The following is an 18,588-nucleotide window of genomic DNA, read 5'->3' on the forward strand; positions in this document are numbered from 1 at the left end:
GGCCGCCATCTTGGAAGTCACAGTCGGCCTGGTCCGCATGGCCGGGGTTGGCACCGATGCCCATCATTAACAAAATAAATGGAAGAGTAAATATGTACAAGTAAAATAAATAGAGTAATAAATCTGTACAAACATATATGACAGGCCTCGTGTCCCCGGCCAACGCTTCAGGGGTCTCTGGGGGGCTTGACACTCGACACGCTCCCTGAGAGCAGCGGGGGACGCGGGGCCGGGCCCGTGTGGCCCCTGTGGGGCGTTGAAGATGTTCCGTGGGTTTCGAACACAGGCCGGCCCGGCTAAATCCACCGGAGATTCATTCATTCGTATTTATTGAGTGCTTACTGTGTGCAGAGCACTGTACTAAGCGCTTGGGAAGTACAAGTCGGCAACACGTAGAGACGGTCCCTACCCGACAACGGGCTCGCAGTCTGGAAGCAGACTGGCTCAGTCTGCTAGAGAAGCAGCGTGGCTCAGTGGAAAGAGCCCGGGCTTTGGAGTCAGAGGTCGTGGGTTCAAATCCCGGCTCCGCCACTTGTCAGCTGTGTGACTTTGGGCGAGTCGCTTCACTTCTCTGGGCCTCAGTTCCCTCATCGGGAAAATGGGGATTAAGACTGTGAGCCCCACGTGGGACAACCTGATTACCTTGTATCTACCCCAGCGCTTAGAACAGTGCTTTGCACATAGTAAGCGCTTAACAAATACCAACATTATTATTATTATTAGAAGGGGGATGCAGACGACAAAACAAAACATGTGGACAGGTGTCAAGTCGTCAGAACAAATAGAAATAAAGCTAGATGCCCATCATTAACAAAATAAATAGAAGAGTAAATATGCACAAGTAAAATAAATAGAGTAATAAATCTGTACAAACAGATATACAGGTGGGGAGGGGAAGGAGGTAGGGTTGGGGGGATGGGGAGGAGGAGAGGAAAAAGGGGGCTCAGTCTGGGAAGGCCTAGAGATGCCCCCTTCCTTCCTCTCCCCCTCATCCCCCTCCATCTTACCTCCTTCCCTTCCCCACTGCACCTGTATATATGTATATTTGTTTGTACATATTTGTTACTCTATTTATTTTACTTGTACATATCTATTCTATTTATTTTATTTTGTTAGTATGTTTGGTTTTGTTCTCTGTCTCCCCCTTTTAGACCGTGAGCCCACTTTTGGGTAGGGACTGTCTCTATATGTTGCCAACTTGTACTTCCCAAGCCCTTAGTACAGTGCTCTGCACACAGTAAGCGCTCAATAAATACGATTGCTGATGATGATGATGCCCATCTCGGAGCCGGGCCCCGGGTCGGAGAGAGATCGGAGATGTTTTCCCAGTGCTCCCGATATGCTTGCACTGGAATGGGCAGAACCCATCGTGCCCTTTGGTGTCTCACCTAGTTAGTTTGGAAATACAGCTGGCCCCAGCGCATGGCACTGTCCTAAGCGCTGGGTAAAAATGGTGGCACTGGAGGGGAAGCAGTATGCTAATAATTAGCTAATAAAAATAGTAATTACGGTATCTGTTAAGCGCTTACTATGTGCCAAGCACTGGGGGGGGGGTGGGGATACAAAGTAATCAAGGCTGTCCCACATGGGGCTCACAGTCTTCATCCCCATTTTACAGATGAGGGAACTAAGGCCCAGAGAAGTGACGTGACTTGCCCAAAGTCACACGGCTGACAAGTGGCGGAGCCGGGATTAGAACCCATGACCTCTGACTCCCAAGCCCGGGCTCTTTCCACTGAGCCACGCTGCTTCACTGTATTAGGCGCTTGGGAGAGGATTGGAAAGAGCCCGGGCTTTGAAGTCACAGGTCATGGGTTCTAATTTCGGCTCCGCCACTTGTCAGCTGTGTGACTCTGGGCAAGTCACTTCACTTCTCTGGGCCTCAGTGACCTCATCTGGAAAATGGGGATGAAGACTGTGAGCCCCCTATGGGACCACCTGATCACCTTGGAACCTCCCCAGTGCTTAGAACAGTGCTTTGCACATAGTAAGCGCTTAATAGCCTTCTAGTCCGTGAGCCCACTGTTGGGTAGGGACCGTCTCTATGTGTTGCCAACTTGTACTTCCCAAGCGCTTAGTACAGTGCTCTGCACACAGTAAGCGCTCAATAAATACGATTGATTGAATGAATGAATGAATGAATGAATAAATATCATTATTAGTATTATTACAACAGAGTTGGGAGTAACAATAACAATAAAACTAGTACAATATACAGAAGCAGCATGGCCCACTGGATAGAACCCGGGCGGGGAAGTCCGAAGGCCCTGGGTTCTAATCCTGACTCTGCCCCTTGTCTTCCGGGTGACCTTGGGCCAGTCAGTTCACTTCTCTGGGCCTAAATTCCCTCATCCCTGAAATGTGGATTAATCCTGGGAGCCCCGTGTGGGACCCGGACTGTGTCCAACCCAACTCTCCCTTGAAAGCCCTACTGAGAGCTCACCTCATTCATTCATTCATTCAATCGTATTTATGGAGCGCTTACTGTGTGCAGAACACTGTACTAAGCGCTTGGGAAGTACAAGTTGGCAACATATAGAGACGGTCCCTACCCAACAGCGGGCTCACACTCCAGGAGGCCTTCCCAGACTGAGCCCCCTTTTTCCTCTCCTCCTCCCCATCCCCCCAACCCTACCTCCTTCCCCTCCCCACAGCCCCTGTATATATGTTTGTACAGATTTATTACTCTATTTTACTTGTACATATTTACTATTTATTTGTTAACGATGCGTATCTAGCTTTAATTCTATTTGTTCCCACGGTTTTGACACCTGTCTCCATGTTTTGTGTTGTTGCCTGTCTCCCCCTTCTAGACCGTGAGCCCGCTGTTGGGTAGGGACCGTCTCTATCTGTTGCCAACTTGTACTTCCCAAGCGCTTAGTACAGTGCTCTGCACACAGTAAGCGCTCAATAAATACGATTGAATGAATGAATGAATGAGAGCCCGTTGTCGGGTAGGGACCGTCTCTAGATGCTGCCGACTTGTATCATCATCATCAACCGTATTTATTGAGCGCTTACTGTGTGCAGAGCACTGTACTAAGCGCTTGGGAAGTACAAGTTGGCAACATATAGAGACAGTCCCTACCCAGCAGTGGGCTCACAGTCTAAAAGGGGGAGACAGAGAACAAAACCAAACATACTAACAAAATAAAATAAATACTTGTACTTCCCAAGCGCTTAGCACAGTGCTCTGCACACAGTCAGCGCTCAATAAAGACGATCGAATGAATGAACCCAACTGTCACATACCCATCTCAGCGCCTGGCATGTACTGAGTGCTTAACAAATACTATTTAAAAACAAAACATGGCATCGTGGAAGAGAAGCAGCGTGGCTCAGTGGAAAGAGCCCGGGCTTTGGAGTCAAAAGGCATGGGTTCAAATCCTGGCTCCGCCCATTGCCAGCTGTGTGACTTTGGGCAAGTCACTTCACTTCTCTGGGCCGCAGTGACCTCACCTGGAAAATGGGGATGAAGACTGTGAGCCCCGTGTGGGACAACCTGATCGCCTTGTAACCTCCCCAGTGCTTAGAACAGTGCTTTGCACATAGTAAGCGCTTAATAAATGCTATTCTTATTATTATTATTATTATTATTATTATTATTATTATTATTATTATTATTATCGTCCTGTGCACCGACCGGGGGTGGGTGTCCCCGCCATCCTCGGTTTTCTCCACGGCACTCAATCCTTCCCTTCCGTCTACATCGCCCACCACCCCCTGCTTAATTCTTGGCTCGTTTAATAACTTTTCGCAGAAGAGCCGCAATTAAAATCACATTGCGACGGCGTGAAATCCAACATCCTTCTCCCCGCCAGCGCGAAACAATCACTTCAGCGACTGCCTCCCCAGCTAGATGGTAAGTTCCTGGTGGCCGGGGACCGTGTCTGCTAATTATAATTATTGTGGCATTTGTTCATCCATTCGCTCATTCAATCGTATTGAATCATCATCATCGTCAATCGTATTTATTGAGCGCTTACTGTGTGCAGAGCACTGGACTAAGCGCTTGGGACGTACAAGTTGGCAACATATAGAGACGGTCCCTACCCAGCAGTGGGCTCACGGTCTAAAAGGGGGAGACAGAGAACAAAACCAAACATACTAACAAAATAAAATAAATAGAATAGATATGTACAAGTAAAATAAATAGAGTAATAAATATGTATAAAACATATATACATATATACAGGTGCTGTGGGGAAGGGAAGGAGGTAAGATGGGGGGGGAATGGAGGGGGGACGAGGGGGAGGGGGAATGTACTGAATGAATGTATTACACAGCAGACAAAACGTGGCTCAGCGGAAAGACCCTGGGCTTTGGAGTCCGAGGCCATGGGTTCAAATCCCGGCTCCGCCACCTGTCAGCTGTGTGACTTTGGGCAAGTCACTTAATAATAATATTAATAATAATGGCATTTCTTAAGCGCTTACTATGTGCAAAGCACTGTTCTAAGCGCTGGGGAGGTTACAAGGTGATCAGGTTGTCCCACGGGGGGCTCACGTTCTTAATCCCCATTTTACAGATGAGGTAACTGAGGCCCAGAGCAATTAAGTGACCTGCCCAAAGTCACACAGCTGACACTTGGAGGAGCCGGGATTTGAACCCATGACCTCTGACTCCAAAGCCCATGCTCTTTCCACTGATCCACGCTGCTTAACTTTTCCGTGCCTCAGTTCCCTCATCTGTAAAATGGGGATGAAGACCGTGAGCCCCCCGTGGGACAACCTGATCGCCTTGTCACTTCCCCAGCGCTTAGAACAGTGCATTGCACATAGTAAGCACTTAATAAACGCCATTATAAAAAATCGTTTTTACTGAGCGCTTACTGTGTGCAGAGCACTGGACTAAGCGCTTGGGAAGTGCAAGTCGGCAACATACAGAGACGGTCCCAACCCGACAACGGGCTCACAGTCTAGAAGGGGGAGACAGACGACAAAACAAAACATGTGGACGGGTGTCAAGTCGTCAGAACAAATAGAATTAAAGGTAAATGCGCATCGTTAACAAAATAAATAGAATAGTAAATACGCACAAGTAAAATAAATAGAGGAATAAATCTGTACAAACATATATACAGGTGCTGTGGGGAGGGGAAGGAGGTAGGGCGGGGGGGGGATGGAGAGGAGGAGAGGACAAAAGGGGCTCAGTCTGGGAAGGCCTCCTGGAGGAGGTGAGCTCTCAGTAGGGATTTGAAGGGAGGAAGAGAGCTAGCTTGGCGGGTGTATGGTTAAGCGCTTACTACATGCCAGGAACTGATCTAAGCACTGGGGAGCTAAGCAAGATCATCGGGTTGGACACAATCAATCAATCAATCAATTGTATTTACTGAGCGCTTACTGTGTGCAGAGCACTGTACTAAGCGCTTGGGAAGTACAAGTTGGCAACATGTAGAGACAGTCCCTACCCAACAGTGGGCTCACAGTCTAAAAGGGGGAGACAGAGAACAAAACCAAACATACTAACAAAATAAAATAAATAGAATAGATATGGACAAGTAAAATAAATAGAGTAATAAATATGGACAAACATATATACATATATACAGGTGCTGAGGGGAAGGGAAGGAGGTAATCAATCAATCAATCGTATTTATTGACACAGACTCCTAGAGTACTCTCCAGGGCGCTTAGGACAGCACCCTGTCTCCCCCTCTGCCCCCCGCCGTAGATACCTCTGGGAAGAGGCGGGGTTGTCTATTATAATAATAATGGTATTTGTTAAGCGCTTACTATGTGCAAAGCACTGTTCTAAGCGCTGAGGGGGATACAAGGTGATCAGGTTGTCCCACGTGGGGCTCACAGTCTTCATCCCCATTTTACAGATGAGGGAACTGAGGCCCAGAGAAGTGAAGTGACTTGCCCAAGGGCACACAGCAGACATGTGGTGGAGCTGGGATTCGAACCCACGACCTCTGACTCCAAAGCCCATGCTCCTTCCACTGAGCCATGCTGCTTCTCTATATTATTATTAGACAGTCTGTGTCTATTAGACAGTCAACTTGGAAGTCAGTGGGACCTGGGTTATTATTATTATTAATAATTGGTCGAAAATGCATCTAGGGGTCTAAATTTCCACCCGCCAAACTAAAGGAATGGAATCTACTCCTGATCCGAAACAGAGCTCCCAGAAACCGAGTCTAAGTGTTTCCCCTTTAAAGTACAGAGAAAAAGAGAAGGCAGAAAAAACAAAACGAAACGAATACCGAGCCAACCCCACACCAATAGACGTGCTCGCAGAAATCACCAGGGTATGAAAAATCAGGAAAAGGCTCAAGTGGGAAAGGGAAGAAAAAAAAAAAAGAAATCAAATTTCATTTTGGGGGTTGAATTAAGGGAGCAATTCTCTCGCTATCACTGTGTAATTCAAATTTAATTTGCTGGGTTCACCGCCGCTCCCTGTGACCGCTCACTGAGACAGTGGGAGAAAGAAAACTCTCGGCAATGTCAGATTTATCAATTCCATTCTTCACCGGGTTTTTCCCCGGTGAGAAAAGAACATTTTCCAGAAGAGAGGGAGAGCCGGCCCCCAAAGCAGCAGGGGTATTTTTGTTTTTAAATGGTATTTCATGAGTTAAGCACTTACTATGTGCCAAGCACTGTTCAAAGTGCTGGGGTGGAGGGGGGAATAACAAGGTGATCAGGTTGTCTCACGTGGGGCTCACAATCTTAATCCCCATTTTACAGATGAGTTCACTGAGGCCCAGAGAAGTGAAGTGACCTGCCCAAAGTCACACAGCTGACAAGTGGCGGAGATGGGATTCGAACCCATGACCTCTGACTCCCAAGCCCGGGCTCTTTCCACTGAGCCACGCTGCTTATTTGTCAAGCGTTTACTACATGCCAGGCACTGTTCTAAGCGCTAGGGTAGATCCAAGCTAATCAGGTTGGACATAACAATCCCTAGCTCACATGGGGCTCGCAGTCTTAATCCCCATTTTACAGATGAGGGAACTGAGGCACAGAGAAGTTAAGGGTTTTTTTATGGTACTTGCTAAACGCTTACTATGTACCAGGCACTGTACTAAGCACTGGGGTAGATAATCATAATTAATTATGGTATTTGTTAAGCACTTACTATGTGCCAAGCACTGTTCTAAGCGCTGGGGTTTTTTTTTTATGGTACTTGCTAAACGCTTACTATGTACCAGGCACTGTACTAAGCACTGGGGTAGATAATCATAATTAATTATGGTATTTGTTAAGCACTTACTATGTGCCAAGCACTGTTCTAAGCACTGGGGGAGATAGAAGGTAATCAGGTTGTCCCACGTGGGGCTCACAGTCTTAATCCTCATTTTACAGATGAAGGAACTGAGGCACAGAGAAGTTAAGGTTTTTTTTTATGGTACTTGCTAAACGCTTACTATGTACCAGGCACTGTACTAAGCACTGGGGTAGGTAATGATAATTAATTATGGTATTTGTTAGGCACTTACTATGTGCCAAGCACTGTTCTAAGCACTGGGGGAGATAGAAGGTAATCAGGTTGTCCCACGTGGGGCTCACAGTCTTAATCCCCATTTTACAGATGAGGTAACTGAGGCACAGAGAAGTTAAGGGTTTTTTTATGGTACTTGCTAAACGCTTACTATGTACCAGGCACTGTACTAAGCACTGGGGTAGAGAGTAATAATTAATTATGGTATTTGTTAAGCACTTACTATGTGCCAAGCACTGTTCTAAGCGCTGGGGGAGATAGAAGGTAATCAGGTTGTCCCACGTGGGGCTCACAGTCTTAATCCTCATTTTACAGATGAGGTAACTGAGGCAAAGGGAAGTTAAGATTTTTTTATGGTACTTGTTAAACGCTTACTATGTTCCAGGCACTATACTAAGCACTGGAGTAGATGATAATAATTAATTATGGTATTTGTTAAGCGTTAACTATGTGCCAAGCACTGTTCTAAGTGCTGGGGGAGATAGAAGCTAATCAGGTTATCCCACTTGGGGCTCACAGTCTTAATCCCCATTTTACAGATGAGGTAACTGAGGCAAAGAGAAGTTAAGGTTTTTTTTAATGGTACTTGTTAAACGCTTACTATGTGCCAGGCACTGTACTAAGCACTGGGGTAGATAATAATGATAATAATTAACTATGGTACTTGATGAGCGTTTACTACGTGCCAAGCCATGTTCTAAGCATTGGGGTAGATACAAGGTAATCAGGTTGTCCCACATGGGGCTCACAGTCTTAATTTCCATTTTACAGATGAGGTAACTGAGGCAAAGAGAAGTTAAGGTTTTTTTATGGTACTTGTTAAACGCTTAATATGTGCCAGGCACTGTATTAAGCACTGGGGTAATAATAATAATAATAATGGCATTTATTAAGCGCTTACTATGTGCAAAGCATTGTTCTAAGCGCTGGGGGATACACAGTAATCAGGTTGTCCCACGTGGGGCTCACAGTTTTCATCCCCATTTTCCAGATGAGGGAACTGAGGCCCAGAGAGGTGAAGTGACTTGCCCAAAGTCACCCAGCTGACAAGTGGCGGAGCCGGGATTTGAACCCACGACCTCTGACTCCCAAGCTCGGGCTCTTTCCACTGAGCCACGCTGCTTCTCATAAGGTAATCCGTTGGGACACAGTCCCTGTCCCACATGGGGCTCCCTGTCTTAATCCCCGTTTTCCAGATGAGGTCACTGAGACTCAGAGAAGTGAAGCATCTTGCCCAAGTTCGCCCAGCAGACAAGTGGCAGAGCCGGGATTAGAACCCAGGTCCTCCTGATTCCCGGGCCCCGGCTCTAGCCACCAGGCTCAGCTCATCATCATCATCATCATCAATCGTATTTATTGAGCGCTTACTATGTGCAGAGCACTGTACTAAGCGCTTGGGAAGTACAAATTGGCAACATCTAGAGACGGTCCCTACCCACAGTGGGCTCACAGTCTAAAAGGGGGAGACAGACAACAAAACCAAACATACTAACAAAATAAAATAAATAGAATAGATATCTACAAGTAAAATAGAGTAATAAATCTGTACAAACATATATACATCTATACAGGTGCTGTGGGGAAGGGAAGGAGGTAAGATGGGGGGGATGGAGAGGGGGACGAGGGGGAAAGGAAGGAAGGGGCTCAGTGTGGGAAGGCCTCCTGGAGGAGGTGAGCTCTCAGTAGGGCCTTGAAGGGAGGAAGAGAGCGAGTTTGGCGGATGGGCAGAGGGATTGGGGGCATTCCGGGCCCGGGGAATGACGTGGGCCGGGGGTGAGGTAACTAAGGCCCAGAGAAGTTAAGCGACTTGCCCAAAATCACACAGCTGATAGTTGGCGGAGCCGGGATTTGAACCCACGACCTCTGACTCCAAAGCCCAGGCTCTTTCCACTGACCTACGCTGCCCAAGCCAGCTCCCAGAATTTCCCCCCAGAAACAGTCCTGGGTGCTGGGGTTGATTTTGAAAATGAATTCGCTGCTGCGAGACACGCCGGGGGGAGATGGGAAAACAGAAAAATCTCCTTCCCGTGGAACGGGGCCCCACTTTTGCCACTGATTTCCTCAGCAGCGTGGAGGTGATCTCAATCTATTAATTCTTCCGCCGCAACCGTTCGGCCGGGCCTGAAACTTGGCGGGCGGGAAGATTAACCGCGTGAACTCTTTCCCTGCCTCTCTGCTCATTACGCTATTGATGAAAATCCATCTAGCTTCCAGCGGCTGGAATTAAACACCGCTTCCGTAATGCCAGGGCTAATGAGATGCTTAACTCGGTCCCCGTCACGAAGAAATCGTGAGGGCTCGGCTCAATTTTCTCTCATTTCCCCGGCCTTCTCCGAGGGGCCTTCCCCGGACGGGCGCGGGTTTCCGGGTTCCAGTCATTCATTCATTCAGTCGTATTTATTGAGCGCTTACTGCGTGCAGAGCACTGTACTAAGCGCTTGGGAAGCAGCGTGGCTCAGTGGAAAGAGCCCGGGCTTTGGAGTCAGAGGTCATGGGTTCAAACCCCGGCTCTGCCAATTGTCAGCTGCGTGACAACTTCTCTGTGCCTCAGTTCCCTCATCTGTAAAATGGGGATTAAGACTGGGAGCCCCCCGTGGGACCACCTGATCACCTTGTAACCTCCCCAGCGCTTAGAACAGTGCTTTGCACAGAGTAAGCGCTTAATAAATGCCATCATCATCATCATCAACCTGATCACCTTGTAACCTCCCCAGCGCTTAGAACAGTGCTCTGCACATAGTAAGCGCTTAATAAATGCCATTATTATTATTATTACAGGTCAGCAACAGGATGGGTTCAGGGAAGCAGCATGGCTCAGTGGGAAAGAGCATGGGCTTTCGAGTCAGAGGTCATGGGTTCAAACCCCGGCTCTGCCAATTGTCAGCTGTGTGACTTTGGGCAAGTCACTTACCTTCTCTGGGCCTCAGTTACCTCATCTGTAAAATGGGGATGAAGACTGTGAGCCCCCCGTGGGACAACCTGATCACCTTGTAACCTCCCCAGCGCTTAGAACAGTGCTTTGCACATAGTAAGCGCTTAATAAATGCCATTATTATTATTATTATTATGGGTTGGGGGGGTCAAAGGTCTTGGGGAGGTCAGCGTGTCCATTCCCCAGACTCCGGGCCAACCTGTCGGCCGGGGCTCTCCCGACCCGGTGGCTTGAGGAAGCAACGGAAGCAGTGTGGCCTAATGGATAGAGCCCAGCCTTGGGAGTCAGAAGGAACTGGGTTCTAATCCCGGCGCTGCCCCTTGTCTGCTGTGTGACCTTGGGAAAGTCACTCCACTTCTCTGGGCCTCAGTTCCCTCATCGGTGAAATGGGGATGAAGACTGTGAGCCCCCTGTGGGGCAGGGACTGCTACCGATCCAATCATTTTGCATCTAAGCCCTTAGTCCGGTGCTCTGCCCACAGTCAGTGCTCAATAAATTAATTCCCATCATAACTTTCTCCTAGAACGGTTTTAAGAGGGACCTGCATTCTAATCCCAGTGGTCTGCTGTGTGACCCTGGACAAGTCACTTGACAGAGAAGCAGCGTGGCTCAGGGGAAAGAGCCCAGGCTTGAGAGTCAGAGGTCGTGGGTTCTAATCCCGGCTCCGCCACTTGTCAGCTGGGTGACTTTGGGCAGGTCACTTCACTTCTCTGGGCCTCTGGAAAATGGGGATGAAGACTGTGACGGTGGGACAACCTCATCACCTTGTAACCACCCCAGCGCTCAGAACGGTGCTTTGCACATAGTAAGCGCTTAATAAATGCCATCGTTATTATTATTATTAAGTGGCAGAGCCAGGATTAGAACGCAAGTCCTCTGACTCCCAAGCCCGGGCTCTTTCCACTGAGCCACGCTGCTTAACAAACACCACTGTAATTATTATTATTATTATTAATAATATAATGATATTATGGGCATATTTCTTGCCCACAACAAGCAGCTGAGTGGCTCTCAGGCGGGGCGGGCGCCACTGGGGCCCTGGGATGAACAAACAGCTTATTAAAACTGGGCTGTGGGGAGGAACTCAATTATCCCACTCGGGAAATCAACCGCCGAGTGAAAACCGCTGCTCTGATCTCGGCAAACAGTATGTCGGAACAATCAATCAATCAATTGTATTTATTGAGCGCTTACCGTGTGCAGACCACTGTACTAAGCCCTTGGGAAGTACAAGTTGGCAACATATAGAGACAGTCCCTACCCAACAGTGGGAACAAAAGACGCACGTTCCCTGCCCTCAAAGAGCTGACCATCGACCGTGGTGGCGGGACCACCCTTACAATAATAATAATAATAATAATGGTATTTCTTAAGCGCTTACTATGTGCCGAGCACTGTTCTAAACACTGGGGTGGATAACGAGGTCATCAGGTTGTCCCGCGTGGGGCTCACAGTCTTCATCCCCTTTTCCAGATGAGGGAACTGAGGCACAAAGAAGGGACTTGTCCTAAGTCACACAGCTGACAGGCGGCGGAGGCGGGATTAGAACCCACGACCTCTGATTCCCCTCCTACCTGGATGCTTTCCTATTATTCATTCATTCAATCTCATTTATTGAGCGCTTACTGTGTGCAGAGCACTGTACTAAGCGCTTGGGAAGTACAAGTCAGCAACATATAGAGACGGTCCCTACCCATATTACAATCCGGCCTGTACATTTCGCTCCTCTAATTCATTCCATTGTATTTATTGAGCGCTCACTGTATTTATGTATTCACTGTATGTATGTATTCACTCACATTGTATTTATTCAGCGCTTAGAACAGTGCTTTGCACATAGTAAGCGCTTAACAAATGCCATCATCATCATCATCACTGTGTGCAGAGCACTGTACTAAGCGCTTGGGAAGTACAAGTTGGGAACATACAGAGACGGTCCCTCTTCTGGTTCCCAAACCAAACCTACAGAGAGTGAGCGCTCCTCACTCCGGCTTTGGCTGGATCAGGATCCAGATTGGGAGACACCATGCCAAGGCAGACGGCCGCCGCCCCGCTTATCTCGGAGATTTCTTTTTCAAAATCAGGATAATTTCTTTCCCAATGTCGGAAGATCCGGGGGAACTAGGGGACGAGGAAGCCGGGAGGGTCCCGAGGGACCCGCCCTGGCCTGGGGTCCGCGATCAGCCGGGCTTCTTTATCCTGCTCCGCTAGGAGGGGAATAAGGCGTTCCAATTTGAACTTCCCAAGCGCTTAGTCCAGTGCTCTGCACACGGTAAGCGCTCAATAAATACGATTGATTGATTGAATGAATGAATGAAGGGAAGAAACGGGAGAGACCCACGGGCGAGGGCCTGGAGAGCGGGATGTGGAGCAGAATAATAATAATGATGATGGTATTTAAGCGCTTACTATGTGCAAAGCGCTGTTACTTGAACTTAAAAGGGAAGGGTCTCCCGGGGAGGGGGGAGACGGGAGGAATTAAGCAGGGGGGAGGCTACTACGTGGGTGCCATTTTGTCGAGCTGCGGGAGAAGCCACAAAATGGCCTCATCAGGCCTGGCACTCGGCGACGTGTTTTGGGCAAATGCCCGCTTCCCGACGGGCGCCCGGATCCTTCCCAATGGCTCCTACTGAGAGCTCACCTCTTCCAGGAAGCCTTCCCAGACTGAGGAAAAGGGGGCTCACCCCCTTTTTCCTCTCCCCCTCCCCACCCCCCCGGGGCCCTACCTCCTTCCCCGCCCCACAGCCCCTGTATATATTGTTTATACAGATTTATTCTTCATAGTCATTTCACTTGTACACATTTACTATTCCATTTATTGTGTTAATGATGTGCGCCTAGCTTTCGTGGCTCAGTGGAAAGAGCCTGGGCTTTGGAGTCAGAGGTCATCGGCTCAAATCCCGGCTCCTCCGCTTGTCAGCTGGGTGACTTTGGGCAAGTCACTTCACTTCTCTGGGCCTCAGTTCCCTCGTCTGGAAAATGGGGATTAAGACTGGGAGCCCCACGTGGGACCACCTGATCACTTTGTAACCTCCCCAGCGCTTAGAACAGTGCTTTGCACACAGTAAGTGCTTAATAAATGACATTATTATTATTATTATTTCTAGACCGTGAGCCCACTGTTGGGTAGGGACCGTCTCTATATGTTGCCAACTTGTACTTCCCAAGTACACACAGTAAGCGCTCAATAAATACGAATGATTGATTATTATTATTTATTCTGACGACTTGACACCTGTCCACGTGTTTTGTCTTGTTGTCTGTCTCCCCCTTCTAGACTGTGATCCCGCTGCTGGGTAGGGACCGTCTCCATATGTTGCCAACTTGTACTTCCCAAGCGCTTAGTCCAGTGCTCTGCACACAGTAAGCGCTCAATAAGTACGACTGAATGAGTGGATGAATGAACCAGAGTCTGCCCTGACTCCCCCTGGGTGCTTCTGGGGAAGTTGGGGTGCCCTGGGCACGGTGGGGAGGCGGCGTGAGGATCCCGGAGTATCCCAAGGCTGCCAAGAGAAGCGGCGTGACTTAGCGGAAAGAGCCCGGGCCTGGGATTCTGAGGACCTGGGTTCTAATCCTGGCTCTGCCACTTGTCTGCTGCGTGACTTTGGGCGAGCCACTGCAAGTTCTCTGGGCCTCAGTGATCTCATCTGTAAAACGGGGATTAAGATTTGTGAGCCCCCCGTGGGACAACCTGATCGCCTTGTAACCTCCCCGGCGCTTAGAACAGTGCTTTGCACATAGTAAGCGCTTAATCAATGCCATCATTATTATTATTATACTCTGGGCCTCAGTTCCCTCATCTGCAAAATGGGGATGAAGACTGGGAGCCCCACATGGGACAACCTCGTCACCTTATATTAATTATTATTAAACCCGGCTCTGCCACTTGTCTGCTGCGTGACTTTGGGCGAGCCACTGCAAGTTCTCTGGGCCTCGGTGATCTCATCTGTAAAACGGGGATTAAGATCCACTGCAAGTTCTCTGGGCCTCAGTGATCTCATCTGTAAAACGGGGATTAAGATTTGTGAGCCCCCCGTGGGACAACCTGATCGCCCTGTAACCTCCCTGGCGCTTAGAACAGTGCTTTGCACATAGTAAGCGCTTAATCAATGCCATCATTATTATTATTACACTCAGGGCCTCAGTTCCCTCATTTGTAAAATGGGGATGACGACTGGGAGCCCCACATGGGACAACTCGTCACCTTATATTAATTAATTATTATTAAACCCGGCTCTGCCACTTGTCTGCTGCGTGACTTTGGGCGAGCCACTGCAAGTTCTCTGGGCCTCAGTGATCTCATCCGTAAAACGGGGATTAAGATCCACTGCAAGTTCTCTGGGCCTCAGTGATCTCATCTGTAAAACGGGGATTAAGATTTGTGAGCCCCCCGTGGGACAACCTGATCGCCTTGTAACCTCCCCGGCGCTTAGAACAGTGCTTTGCACATAGTAAGCGCTTAATCAATGCCATCATTATTATTATTATACTCTGGGCCTCAGTTCCCTCATCTGCAAAATGGGGATGAAGACTGGGAGCCCCACATGGGACAACCTCGTCACCTTATATTAATTAATTATTATTAAACCCGGCTCTGCCACTTGTCTGCTGCGTGACTTTGGGCGAGCCACTGCAAGTTCTCTGGGCCTCGGTGATCTCATCTGTAAAACGGGGATTAAGATCCACTGCAAGTTCTCTGGGCCTCAGTGATCTCATCTGTAAAACGGGGATTAAGATTTGTGAGCCCCCCGTGGGACAACCTGATCGCCCTGTAACCTCCCCGGCGCTTAGAACAGTGCTTTGCACATAGTAAGCGCTTAATCAATGCCATCATTATTATTATTACACTCAGGGCCTCAGTTCCCTCATTTGTAAAATGGGGATGAAGACTGGGAGCCCCACATGGGACAACCTCGTCACCTTATATTAATTAATTATTATTAAACCCGGCTCTGCCACTTGTCTGCTGCGTGACTTTGGGCGAGCCACTGCAAGTTCTCTGGGCCTCGGTGATCTCATCTGTAAAACGGGGATTAAGATCCACTGCAAGTTCTCTGGGCCTCAGTGATCTCATCTGTAAAACGGGGATTAAGATTTGTGAGCCCCCCGTGGGACAACCTGATCGCCTTGTAACCTCCCCGGCGCTTAGAACAGTGCTTTGCACATAGTAAGCGCTTAATCAATGCCATCATTATTATTATTATACTCTGGGCCTCAGTTCCCTCATCTTCAAAATGGGGATGAAGACTGGGAGCCCCACATGGGACAACCTCGTCATCTTATATTAATTAATTATTATTAAACCCGGCTCTGCCACTTGTCTGCTGCGTGACTTTGGGCGAGCCACTGCAAGTTCTCTGGGCCTCAGTGATCTCATCTGTAAAACGGGGATTAAGATCCACTGCAAGTTCTCTGGGCCTCAGTGATCTCATCTGTAAAACGGGGATTAAGATTTGTGAGCCCCCCGTGGGACAACCTGATCGCCTTGTAACCTCCCCGGCGCTTAGAACAGTGCTTTGCACATAGTAAGCGCTTAATCAATGCCATCATTATTATTATTATACTCTGGGCCTCAGTTCCCTCATCTGCAAAATGGGGATGAAGACTGGGAGCCCCACATGGGACAACCTCGTCACCTTATATTAATTATTATTAAACCCGGCTCTGCCACTTGTCTGCTGCGTGACTTTGGGCGAGCCACTGCAAGTTCTCTGGGCCTCGGTGATCTCATCTGTAAAACGGGGATTAAGATCCACTGCAAGTTCTCTGGGCCTCAGTGATCTCATCTGTAAAACGGGGATTAAGATTTGTGAGCCCCCGTGGGACAACCTGATCGCCTTGTAACCTCCCCGGTGCTTAGAACAGTGCTTTGCACATAGTAAGCGCTTAATCAATGCCATCATTATTATTATTATACTCTGGGCCTCAGTTCCCTCATCTGCAAAATGGGGATGAAGACTGGGAGCCCCACATGGGACAACCTCGTCACCTTATATTAATTAATTATTATTAAACCCGGCTCTGCCACTTGTCTGCTGCGTGACTTTGGGCGAGCCACTGCAAGTTCTCTGGGCCTCGGTGATCTCATCTGTAAAACGGGGATTAAGATCCACTGCAAGTTCTCTGGGCCTCAGTGATCTCATCTGTAAAACGGGGATTAAGATTTGTGAGCTCCCCGTGGGACAACCTGATCGCCTTGTAACCTCCCCGGCGCTTAGAACAGTGTTTTGCACATAGTAAGCGCTTAATCAATGCCATCATTATTATTATTACACTCTGGGCCTCAGTTCCCTCATTTGCAAAATGGGGATGAAGACTGGGAGCCCCACATGGGACAACCTCGTCACCTTATATTAATTAATTATTATTAAACCCGGCTCTGCCACTTGTCTGCTGCGTGACTTTGGGCGAGCCACTGCAAGTTCTCTGGGCCTCAGTGATCTCATCTGTACAGTGGGGATTAAGATCCACTGCAAGTTCTCTGGGCCTCAGTGATCTCATCTGTAAAACGGGGATTAAGATTTGTGAGCCCCCCGTGGGACAACCTGATCGCCTTGTAACCTCCCCGGCGCTTAGAACAGTGCTTTGCACATAGTAAGCGCTTAATCAATGCCATCATTATTATTATTACACTCAGGGCCTCAGTTCCCTCATTTGTAAAATGGGGATGAAGACTGGGAGCCCCACATGGGACAACCTCGTCACCTTATATTAATTAATTATTATTAAACCCGGCTCTGCCACTTGTCTGCTGCGTGACTTTGGGCGAGCCACTGCAAGTTCTCTGGGCCTCAGTGATCTCATCTGTAAAACGGGGATTAAGATCCACTGCAAGTTCTCTGGGCCTCAGTGATCTCATCTGTAAAACGGGGATTAAGATTTGTGAGCCTGCCGTGGGACAACCTGATCGCCTTGTAACCTCCCCGGCGCTTAGAACAGTGCTTTGCACATAGTAAGCGCTTAATCAATGCCATCATTATTATTATTATACTCAGGGCCACAGTTCCCTCATTTGCAAAATGGGGATGAAGACTGGGAGCCCCACATGGGACAACCTCATCACCTTATATTAATTAATTATTATTAATCCCGGCTCTGCCACTTGTCTGCTGCGTGACTCTGGGCAGGCCGCTTAAGTTCTCTGTGCCTCAGTTACCTCATCTGTAAAACGGGGGTGAAGACTGCGAGTCCCTCGGGGGACAACCTGATCACCTTGTATCTCCCCCGGCGCTTAGAACGCTGCTTGGCACATAGTAAGCGCTTCACAAATTCATTCATTCAGTCGTATTTATTGAGCGCTTACTGTGTGCCGAGCACTGGACTAAGCGCTTGGGAAATACAAGTTGGCGACATATAGAGACGGTCCCTGCCCGACAGCGGGCTCGCCGTCTAGAAGGGGGAGACGGACGACAAGACAAAACACGTGGACAGGCGTCAAAATCGTCAGAACAAATGTAATTAAAGCTAGATGCCCATCATTAGCATCTAGCTAATCTCGTCCCCCTCTCCATCCCCCCATCTTACCTCCTTCCTTTCCCCACAGCACCTGTATATATATATATATATATATATATGTTTGTACAGATTTATTACTCTATTTATTGATTTATTTTACTTGTTCACATCTATTCTATTTATTTTATTTTGTTAGTATGCTTGGTTTTGTTCTCTGTCTCCCCCTTTTAGACTGTGAGCCCACTGTTGGGCAGGGGCCGTCTCTATATGTTGCCAATTTGTACTTCCCAAGCGCTTAGTACAGTGCTCTGCGCACCGTAAGCGCTCAATAAATACGATTGATGATGATTAGCAAAATAAATAGAATAGTAAATATGTACAAGTCAAATAAATAGAGTCATAAATCTGTACAAACGTATCTACAGGGGCTGTGGGGAGGGGAAGGAGGTAGTCTTATGGCACTGTACTAAGCACGGAGGTAGATCAACTTGTCCACAACTAATCAACTTCTCCACACTTCATGAGAAGCAGCGTGGCTCAGCAGAAAGGGCCGGGGCTTGGGAGTCAGGGGTCATGGGTTCTAATCCTGGCTCCGCCACTTGTCAGCTGGGTGACTGTGGGCAAGTCACTTGACTTCTCTGGGCCTCAGGTCCCTCGTCTGGAAAATCAATCAATCAATCAATCAATCGTATTTATTGAGCGCTTACTATGTGCAGAGCACTGTCCTAAGCGCTTGGGAAGTACAGGAAGTACAGGAA

The 18,588-nt window shown here is 48.3% G+C and overlaps 1 protein-coding gene across 22 annotated transcripts in view; it reads right to left on the reverse strand.

Moving 5' to 3' along the window:
* The window catches only part of NRXN1 (neurexin 1), a 683,270-nt gene that overhangs the window by 9,993 nt on the left and 654,689 nt on the right, over positions 1-18,588 (reverse strand). The gene's annotated exons all lie outside the window — the stretch shown is intronic.

The sequence above is a fragment of the Tachyglossus aculeatus genome, chromosome 9 (assembly GCF_015852505.1).
Source record: "Tachyglossus aculeatus isolate mTacAcu1 chromosome 9, mTacAcu1.pri, whole genome shotgun sequence".
In the NCBI taxonomy this organism is placed as follows: Eukaryota; Metazoa; Chordata; class Mammalia; order Monotremata; family Tachyglossidae; genus Tachyglossus; species Tachyglossus aculeatus.